Below are 11,012 nucleotides of genomic sequence, written 5' to 3' on the forward strand. Positions count from 1 at the left end.
CAATAATGTCAGTCTAGAGACAAAGGTGCACCGGATCCAGGCCATGGTCTTTGCAATTACTTGTTATGCATCTGAGAGCTGGGTGATGACTAAGTATGGCAGAAGAAGTATGAATGCCTTTGAGTTGTGGTGCTGGAGAAGAGTTTGAACATATCATGGACAGCCAAAAGAACAAACAGGTCTGTCTTAGAGAGGGTCAAACCAACTTTGTCCTGGGAGGCAATGATTTTGAAGCTCTGTCTCATATACTTTGGGCACGTGACCAGGCGGGGTTAGTCCTTAGAGAAGGACATCATGCTTGGGAGTTTGGAGGGACAGCATAGGAAATGAAGAACCCGGATAAGATGGATTGACTCAGTAACTAAAGTAATGGGGCTAGGTGTGTCAAAGATAGTGAGTCTGGCTCAGGATAGGGCAGGTTTCAGAGCTATTGTACGTAGGGTCACTATGAGTTCAGGCAACTTGATGACACATAACAACAACTGAGTTATATGATGGCAATGAGTTTGGGGTTTGGGGTTTAGTTGCAGGGGAGGGCCAGAAAAAAAACCATAGAACTCTTTCAGTAAGACAGATTGACAAAATAATCACAACAATGTACTCAAAGATCCTAATGATAGAGAAGATAATGCTAGACTAGGCAACTATATACATGTAGTCAACATGAGCTGGGATTCAACCCAGTCGTACAATAGCAGTAGCAATAAGAGAACACTCTCATTTGAGCAGTTTACAAATACATGAAGTGGGGACAGAAAGTGAACAAAAAAAAAAAAAAAGTGAACAAAGAATCAATAGGGATAAAAGCAGAGCAGCAAAATGTACAGGAATCTATTATTCCAAAGAACTGGTTAGGTGGCCAAGGGAAACCAAACGATTCATTAAATTCAGCAAATGGAATTTCCCATTTTGCTTTCCAACTTAATTTCAAATTAATTGTCCAAAACTGCAGTGATGTTATTATCACTTTTAAAGGACGTTACAAAATGCAAGCTTAGAGGGATGCAAGAGTCTGAACAGAAGGGACCATTGGATGACTCAGATAAACAAACACAGCATGAAGGAGGATCTGTGGGAGAAAAGGAGAGAGAAAAATGTCATTCCTTTTTGTTGACACAAGGGTTCCTTCACTTTGAATGCAAAGTAATAACATTTTACATAAGCAGGCAGGTGCCAGAGTTTAGTTAATAAGTCACAGAGATTGCACTTGAATCACCTGCCAGAAGTCTTGGAATCTATAAAGTTATGTGGCTACTTTAATAAAAAATTCTTTTCCACTAGCCTGTATCATTTTAATAGCAGTTATAGATTGTAGTTCGTTTACGTCAGATTATACTAGTTTTATTCAATAGCAATATTTTATTAAGTTGCTTAATTATTTTTATTGATTTGCATATCATCATTCATATAGATGTTTTGTACATATATCTTGTGTTTTATACAATCACTCATATAGATTATATTTCATATAATTAATTACCACCACTGCTCAACAATTCCACTGCTAGGAATATATCCCAAGAAAATAAGAATTGAGACGTGACTGGACATTTGTACACCTGCCTATGTTCACAGAAGCATTATTCAAAAAAGCAAGGAAATGTAAGGAGCCCAAATGCCAAAATGACTGGATTGAGAATTTGTGATACATTCACGTGGAATACTGTGCAACACTAAGAAGCAATGATTTTGTAAGTACTATATTACTTGGGAGAGACTAGAGAGCATTATGCTGAGTGAAATATCTCAGTTTCATAAGGTTAAGTATTGCATAAGGCCACTATTGTGAAAATAGGAGAATCAAGCAATTGCTGAATTTAAGTGTATGTCTTTTTTTTTTTATTTTTTATTATTTTGTGTGCGTGTACCGTCAAATCAGATCTGACTGGTACAGGAGGATATTGCGCCTCCTTCTCTGGCAGAGCATCTGGTGGATTCGAACCGTGTTTCTCTGGGATTGCAGTGCAGCTTCTTGCCACTAGGCCACCAGAGCTCCCCAAGTGTATGTCTTTTAAGAATAGTTTTCCTTCATGGTTATTTATTTTAATATTCAGTAAAATTGCTTTTATTGTAATCTGACCTACTTTATTTATTTTTAAATTATGTTAATAATAAAATGTATCTTCCAAATCATATTACGATATTATTTAACAAGGTTAGTATAACCTGTCACAAACCAACTACAGTCTTTAACTGCTGTTAAAATGATACAGGCTAGTGGAAAAAGAGTTTTTTATTAAATTAGCCACATAATGTTATAGATTCCAAGACTTCTGGCAGATGATTCAAGTACAATCTGTCTAACAGAAAGAATATCTTTTCAAAAGACATATTTGCCAATATAGAGAAGCTAGAAAATGCAAAACTATGTAAAGAAGAAATCATCACTTATGCTTAATTGAGTTCACTTTCCCCATTTCCTTCCAGTCTGAATACTTTTGCTTAAAGTGTTGGAGAAACAAATTGTCTTGCATTGAATTTTGTTCCACAAAAATACATGTGCGTAACATAATGTGAAAGTCATGTAATGATTCCCCCATGAGTTGATAAATCAGTAGTTGTAAAAGGATTCAGGATGGAATACAGCATGCCTTAATCCCATCACAACCCTATATAATGTTAAAGGAAGTGTACCTATGGTGTGGCCAGTAGCACCTTTTTTTTCAATATTTTAAAAATATTTTTATTATTATTAATTTCAATGAACATTTACAGAGATTTTGGATTTTGGATTGTTGCACTTTTCACCCCACCCAACAGCCCCAACCCCCAGTTCGCTTTTCTCTTTGAAAAGTAAAAAAATTCCTTCATTGGTATAAAATCCCCCCGCACCCCCCACCCTCTCCCCAAGTATACCCCACTCTGCAACCTTCATTCCGGACTCGTAGGATAATCATAATGCCCTAAAATATATTGCTTTTAAGCTGTTCTCTCCCTCATCTGTTTCAATGCAGTATACATAATTCATCCAGTTTTTCCTCATTCTTACCCCAACCCTGATGTCAGTCCCATTCTACAACAGTGACACTATGCAGTATTTGTCCTAATGTCCTCAAGGGTCACCCATTTTGAATAATGTTGCATGAGTTCCTTGTTTTTCAATGCAATGTAGTATTCCAATGTGTGAATATACCACAGCTTCTCTATTCATTAATTTGTTGGTGTACAGCACCTTTTATTTTATGAAAGATGGAGAATTTCAATAGCACCAAGGAAGAATTGCCGTGAGCGGAATGTGCCCTTTTGGAGTAAGGTCTCTCTGGGCGAGGAAATTCTGACATTGGGGAAGGCCAGGATGCATGGAGAAGGATGCATGGAGAACTCCAAGGAATGCCCGGCCCGCAGGTGCTGAAGGAGACAAGGACCGTCCTCCAGAACTGCTAGAGAGAGAAACTTTCCTTAGAGCTGCATCCTGAATTGAAACTTCTAGCTTCTAAACAGCATGATACTGCATTTCTGTTTGTTCATGTCGGGGGGCCTAGTCGGTAGGGAGTTGTACTGCTTAACCTAAAGGTGGCGCTGGTTTGCTGGTTCGAATCCACCAGCAGCTCTGCAGGACAAAGCGAGCATCTCCATGTCCGATTCACAACCTTCAAAAACCCACTGGCGCCCATCAACAAATGAGAGGATAGAGAAGCTCTGGTATATTCACACAATGAAATACTATGCTAAGTGGATGACCCTTATTATGCTGAGTGAAATATCTCAGTCACAAAGGGACAAATATTGCATAGGGCTGCTATTGTAAAACAGGACTGGCATTGGGGTTGAGGAAAGACAGAGAAGGGAGGAATGATGTATACTATATTGCAACAGATGAGGGAGAGAAATGTTTAAAAGGGGTATATGATTAGGTATTATTGTTATGACAGGAGTCCAAAATGAAGGCTGCATAGTGCAGTGGACTTGGGGGGAGGGATTGCATAGCAATGAAAGAGTTTTTCTTTTACTCATCAAGGAGAAAAGTGAATTGTGGGGGAGGGGGTGGGCAGGGAGAAAAGTGCAACAATGAATGACTGGAAACCTAACTACTTATTTTATTTTATTGAAAAAAAAAACACCAACAACAACAAACAACAAAAACCCATTGCAAATCAGCTACAAGTTGGCACCTACGAGTTGGCAAGGAATCCGAGTTGGTATTTTTGGTTTATTTGTTAAGATAACTAAAACAGAATTGTCACAAACTTCAAGAGATTATAAAAATCCATGCATTGCCAATGAATCAATTCTGCCATTGACTCACGATGGTGTGGAAAAGGCAACAACAGAATCAATACACGCTTTTATTTTGTTATTATCTAATTTATATCTTCATTTCTAGACTGTGAGCTCTGTCAAGGCCGGAATTGTGTGTGTTTGTTCATGCGTTTATCTGGAGTGTCTATAGTGTCTAGCACAGCGCCTGGCACGTATAAGATTCACTTAATACTCAGCAAATGATGAGGATTGGCCAGCATTCTAACTTGCCCTCAACAGAAGCAAACTCTGATTCAAAGGCAGAGGTTTCAGCTCAGACATCACAGCCAGGAACGATGTATCAATTGATATCAACTTATCCTAAGGAAACATCATTTGGTCTTCAGCCTGCAGCACTGATAGCCCATCATCACAGATGACTCCCCAACCCTAGACAGTGCTGCTATCACCTCTGGCAACTGAGAGCAGGAGCTGCTGCTGGACTGCTGCTATGCAGCGGAGCATAGGAAACTCTCTGCCACTTGCTCATGCTTCAGCGTGGGGTTTGTGCCTCCCAATCCAAAGTTTTATGTATGTACAACTGGCAGACAGACCTGAGGTCAAGTTCCTAGCAAGACAAAGTAGTGGAGAAACGAGGTGGTTTTTTTTGTTGAACCAGTTCCAACCCACATGTGTGGGGTAGAGGTGCTCCCTGAGGTTTATAAGACTGTAACCTTTAGGGGTTACAGTCAGGGACCTCTCCAGAGTACTGAAGAGCAACAATGTCAGTCTAGAGACTAAGGTGCACCTGATCCAGGCCATCGTCTTCACAGTTACTTGCTTTGCATCAGAGAGCTGGACAATGACTAAGAATGACAGAAGAAGAATTGATGTCTTTGAGTTGTGGTGTGGAAGAGTCTTGAACATACCATGGACCACCACAAAAACAAGTCTGTCTTGGAGAGGGTGAAACCAAGTTTCTCCTTGGAGGCTAGAAATTGAAGCTCCATCTCACATATTTGGGTATGTGGTCAGGAGCGACTGGTCCCTGGGGAAGGGCATCATGCTTGGAAGGGTGAAGGGACAGCACAGGAGAAGACCTCAGATGAGATGGATTGATACAGTTCCTGAGGTAAGTAAGGAGGGTAGGTGTGTTGGAGTCGGCGAGTCTGGCTCAGAATAAAGCTAAAGCAGGCTTCAGAGCTGTTGGACATAGGGTCTCTATAAGTTGTAGGTGACTTGATGGCATTCAACAACAACAACAACAATAGTCTTTTGAGAGCTGATTGCTAGACCTGTCTTCAGAGATGCCTGTAGGTGAGTACGTGCCACCCAAGGACTCGAGAAAAATAGAAAGATGGCATTTTAGGAGGCTATTGGGAAGAGAGCGTCAGCTTAGGGATGGCTTCTTTACACACAGGAAATATTTCAGATGCCAGGAAGCAAAACCGAAGCAAATCCCCCCAAACCTACCAGTTGGCCATTCAGCATCAGTATGCCTGCTTTGTTTTCACCGTAAGGACCCGCCCCAAACCCAAGCAGACAAGGAGCAAGGCAACAACACACAACAAACTGGTCCACAAAACCCTCATCTGTTGTACGGGCCGGCTCTGTTTTATTACATTTAGCTTTATGGCACAAGAAGTAAGTTGACAATCTTAAAAAAAATTAAGAATGTTCACAGAAAATTTCTATTTACAGATCGTTTGAAAATGGGAAGATATGGCAACTAACTGGGCTCTTGAGTTTCCAGCTGGTAAAAATTGCTGAAGCTGAAAGCCAGCGGCCCTTCCAGATAAAGTCTCCATCCTTCAACGGACACATATTCTTGTTATGTGCTGTGTAGTCGCCAGCGGCCTATAGTGACCCTAGGTACAGCAGCTCCGAAGCCTGCCCTGCCTTGAGCCAGTCTCACTAATTCCGACACACCAACCCCATTTCCCCAGTTACTATATCATTCTATCTCACCCAGGGTCTTCCTCTCCTGTGCTGTGCCTCCACCCTTCTGAGAATGATGTTTTTCTCCAAGGACTGATCTCTCCTGGCCACGTGCCCAAAGTATGTGAGATGGAGCTTCAAAATCCTAGCCTCCAAGGAGAGGAAACTTAGTTTCACTTTCTCCAAGACAGACCTATCTGTTTTCTTTGTGGTCCATGGTACGTTCAAGACTCTTCTCCAGCACCACGATGGACCCTGCATTCCACACTCTCACAATTCTTACCAGCACTTACATTCAGCACTCCGGAGCTGTTGCTGTGGTCGTTAGGCATCGCTGGATTGATCCCGACGCCTCCTCGTGGCGCGGTGTACAACGTTGCCTGATCCGCATGGTCCCCACCATCCTTTCCATGCCCCGTCCATGGTTAGTCACGGAGCCAATCCATCTCATTGAGAGCCTTCTTCTTTACTGATTCTCTACTTAGATATAAGTAGACAGATATAAGCAGCCAGAGACTGGCTGCTCCTGACAACATTTCCACATCATGTGAGACAAGATTTCACCATCCTTGACTCTAAGGAGCACTGTGATTACACTTCTTCCAAGACAGATCTGTTTATTATTTGTTGACAATTCAAGATATGTTCAGTATTCTTCTCTAACACTGTAATTAAAAAGCATCAATAATTCTCCACTTTCCTTAAGCACTGGCCAACTTTCACTCACAGATGAAACAGTTCAAACTTGCCCAGAGGCACTTGAAAAGGTCTGGTGATATACTCCCAATAGATCACAGCCTAGAAAACCACACAGAGCAATTCTCAGCACATCTAGCTGGTGAGCATATGCAGACCTGGGTCCCCGTGAGTCAGAATCAACCTGATAGCAATTACCCCTGAGTTTACTGTTAGAGGGAGAACACTCCTGCTGTCGCTGGAACATTTCCTTCCACGAGAAGGAAGAACCACCATTGCGGGCACAGCATAAGATAGATTGACACCGTGACTGTAACAGTGAACTTGAGAATGTCAGAGACAGGAAGGGGCGAGGTGGAGATCTGTTGTTTGTAGGGTCGTTATAAGTAGCAGTAGACTTGATGGTACCTGACAATCACAACAATCACCTTTACAGGAAGAGATCGTCTGGCCTTTTATCTCACAGAGCCTCTGGTAGCCTCAAACTGCTGACCCCAGCAACCAAGCCGAAATGAAACACTGGGCTGCACTCCATACGTGTTCTAGACAGATGGTCGAGCCTAATGAATTCTCCAGACGATGCATGAGTCCTTAGATGGGCCCCGTGGATAAGCACTCCACATTGCCGATCCTTCTTGTGGAAATGAGGGATTGGTGTCTGTTGTGCTGTATGAATTCCCAGAACCTAGCAATACCATTACCAAAAACACACAGGGGGAAAGATGGGAAATTGATGAATCACATCAAGAAAGGGCCAGTCAACTAAGGACAGGGCTTTACATCTCCAAATTTAATTTAAACTGAGATCAAAGGCATTTTACCCAGCCCAGAAACACAGGAAGGCAGAGAGGGAATTGCTTTATTTTCAAACCTATTTTCATCCTCTGTCAGGGGATGAGAAAGTCAAACCACAGAGATAACACGGGTTTGCAGAAACATAATCCCATAATTGCTACCTATACAAACTGATGCTCCAGGAAAATAGAACAATGGGTCCCTCCAGATAACAGTGTGATGCCTAAGTATTTGGCTCCTGTCTTTAATGTTGTGGGGTGCTTATGAAATAGGGCGCTGAGGTCCACCAATAGAAAGCTTTTAATTTATCTTGAAAATGGGGAAAGGATAGTCACAGAAGTCCCAGATGCCGTTGCTAAACATGAACGTAAGGGCACAAGGCTCTCTCTTACATTCTGAGAGACTGGGGGCTGAACTCAGAAAAGGTTATAACTAGAGGAAATGGTATTCATATCATAGTCCCCGAAACATAACTTCCTTTGTGTTGGCGCTAAACTGTAGTGAAATTATCTGTAAAGTTTGTAAACAAACAGAAGCAAATGCTTTTGACAAGACAGTTGCTAGATAAAAATATTCAATTCGGTTCCACTGACAATGTACGGAATCCAATTTACTGTTTTTATTTCATTTAAACCCCAATCTGTCTAACACGAGATTTAAGAAGGAAAGTGTATTAGCAACCACTCTGCAAAAAAAAAAAAGCTTCACTTGCAAGAGGTGGACTGGGATGTGGGGAGAGACCCTCTCTCCCCAGACCTCACCCCTGTTTTGTTGTTATGTGTCATCAAGTCAAATAGGACTCACAGTGACCCCTATAAACAACAGATCTGAACCCTGTCCTGTCCCGTGCCAACATCATCATCTCTGACACACTTGAGCCCATTGCTGCAGTCACTGTGTCAATCCATCTCATTGAGGGTCTTCTGCTCTTTCGCTGACTTTCCGCCTTTCATCGTCCTCGAGTTCTCAGCAGTAAAAATAAATGGAATGAATTTATTTTGGTTATCTGTCACTGTCCTGAACCACACTAAAATTTAGGGGCTTTTGACAGTTTATGATGCTCTCTTGTGTTTCTGAGAGTTGACTGGGTTCAACTGGGTGGTTCAGGCAGAGGTTGCAAGCTTAGGATTTGGCCTTGAAAGTTACAGTGTCACTGCCCCACCTTCTGGTGTGGACCGGTTACAGGATCAGCCCAGATGCATGATGGGAAGCACATAGGCTGGAGACACTCATTGTAGGGCTCATTAAAAAGTCACTGAAACGCTAAACTACTGACCATACAGCATCATCAAATCCTGTCAATTCTTTTGAAAAATCTAAGTCTCAGCGAGCCCTGCGTCCTTCTCAGGTCAGCTGCAGCAGTCTTGATACACGTATGGAAGAAACCTGAGAAATGACTGGGAGCACACAGTTTTCTTACCTTTGAAATAGCACCTTAACCACTCAATTGCCATGACACTTACAAGTGAAAATAGACTCCTTGCCATCAGGTAGATCCAGCTCGTTTCTTTCTTTGTATATGATCCTTGGACAAACTTCTCTTTGCCTTCCCATCTCCATTTATCCAAAGGATGGGTCTGCATGTCCTCTGAGATTTTTGCCTCTGCTTCAAGAGGGGAGCCCTGGTGGTGCAGTCTACAGGGAGTTGTGCTGCTGACCCAAAGGTCATGCCTCTTTGGTGGTTCAAATCCTCCAGTACCTCTCCAGGAGAAAGATGAGTCTTCTCCTTCTGTACCATTTACAGCCTTGGAAGGCAATGGAGGGCCAACCAGGAATCAGAAGATGTTAAAAGCACCAAAGAATACTGGAAATATCACCCTCCCCCCAAACAAACAAGAAACAAAATACAACAAAAGAACCAAAATAACACAAAGTCCCCCAAACCCAACCCAACCTGGGACCACCAGCACCCAACCAGCATCTCTGTGTCCGATTTGTAGAGGTGGAAATGACCATGAGTTCCTGCATGCAGAGATTTCACACATTAGTCAAACACTTAATCACTTTTGCATGGAGGTTGAGACAAAATGAACTTTGACTCTGCCACCTGAAGCCATGCGGTCTCAGTGTCTTGCAGTAAATACTTGTTGGCAGAATTCTGATTACTATAACGTCCCCAAATAGGAACTCATTATTCTCTTTTCCATCCTGGGCTCAGTAGAATTGTGTCTGGTTAAAAATTTATAGCCATGAAAGGGAGCCTTTAGCAATTTTTATCTTCCCTTGCCTTTTACTCTGCTTTTTTTTTCTCTCTCTCTCTCTTTCTTAAATTATTTTGTAGACATTAGAGTTCTTTTTCCCCCTGCAATCCTTAAAAGGCAGCTTGCATATGTTATGGGAAATGCATGGAATATTAAAAGGATGCTTAAAATAATTTATTGCCCTAGTGTGTTGCAGGCATGTAAACAACAAGATATAAAAACTTGCCTAAAGTTGTTGGATTCAGTGGGAGTATTTTTGGAGAAATACACAAGCTTAAGGGCATCGTTGTCATCAATACAAGCTCATCTGCTTGCCTTTAAAAATAAAGCCTCAAAAGATGAGAGTACAAACCGACAGCATTTTTACACTTAGAGATAACTTGGAAGATACTCTGGACAAATCACCCACTAAGATATTTTTAGACTGTCTATAGACAGTAAATAATGGGCAGCTTCATAATGAATGAAGAAGACTGAAGTAGAACGGATATATTTGAATGATGATATTGGCAAGGAAAATTGAATAGACCATGGACTGCCAGAAGAATAAACAAATCCATCTTGGAAGAGATGTAGGCAGAATGCTCTTTATAAGCAAAGATTGTGAGATTTTGTCTCACATAGTTTGGGCATGTTTTCAGGATGGACCATTTCCCGTAGAAGCACATCATGCTTGGTGTAAAGTATTCAGTGAAAAGGAGAAGACCCACAATGAGAAGGATTGACACTGTGGCAGCAATGATGGTCTCAAGGACAGCAAAGACTGTGAGGATCCCACAAGGGTGGTAGTGTTTCATTCTGTTGTATGTGGGATCACCCGGACTCCCGAACAACATGGTGGCACCTAACAACAGCATATGTCTGTAAACCTTGCTACAGTATTACAAACAAAAAGATGAAATTTGACTATTCAACAATGGAATTAAAGAAAAGAATAAAAATAATGCTCAGGGTTTGCTGAGATGTCAGGGGAACATTTCAAGGGTTTCATTCTTAGTGTTTAAAGAGGTGACAGAATTAGTGCTGAGGAAGAAGCCATGCACAAGCATATCAAGTACTTCCAGAATGCGTTAGAATGTTAACAGATATTCAACACCCTGAAAAACTTATGCCCAGGCTTTTAATATTGTAAAAGGAAAAAGAGAAATGTGAGGATGGCTGCGTCTGACTTCTATTAATTCCACAAGGGAAATCTGTCCCCGT

The sequence above is a fragment of the Elephantulus edwardii genome, unplaced genomic scaffold, assembly GCF_000299155.1.
Source record: "Elephantulus edwardii isolate Elephantulus edwardi_28Jun2011 unplaced genomic scaffold, EleEdw1.0 scaffold00757, whole genome shotgun sequence".
Taxonomy (NCBI): Eukaryota; Metazoa; Chordata; class Mammalia; order Macroscelidea; family Macroscelididae; genus Elephantulus; species Elephantulus edwardii.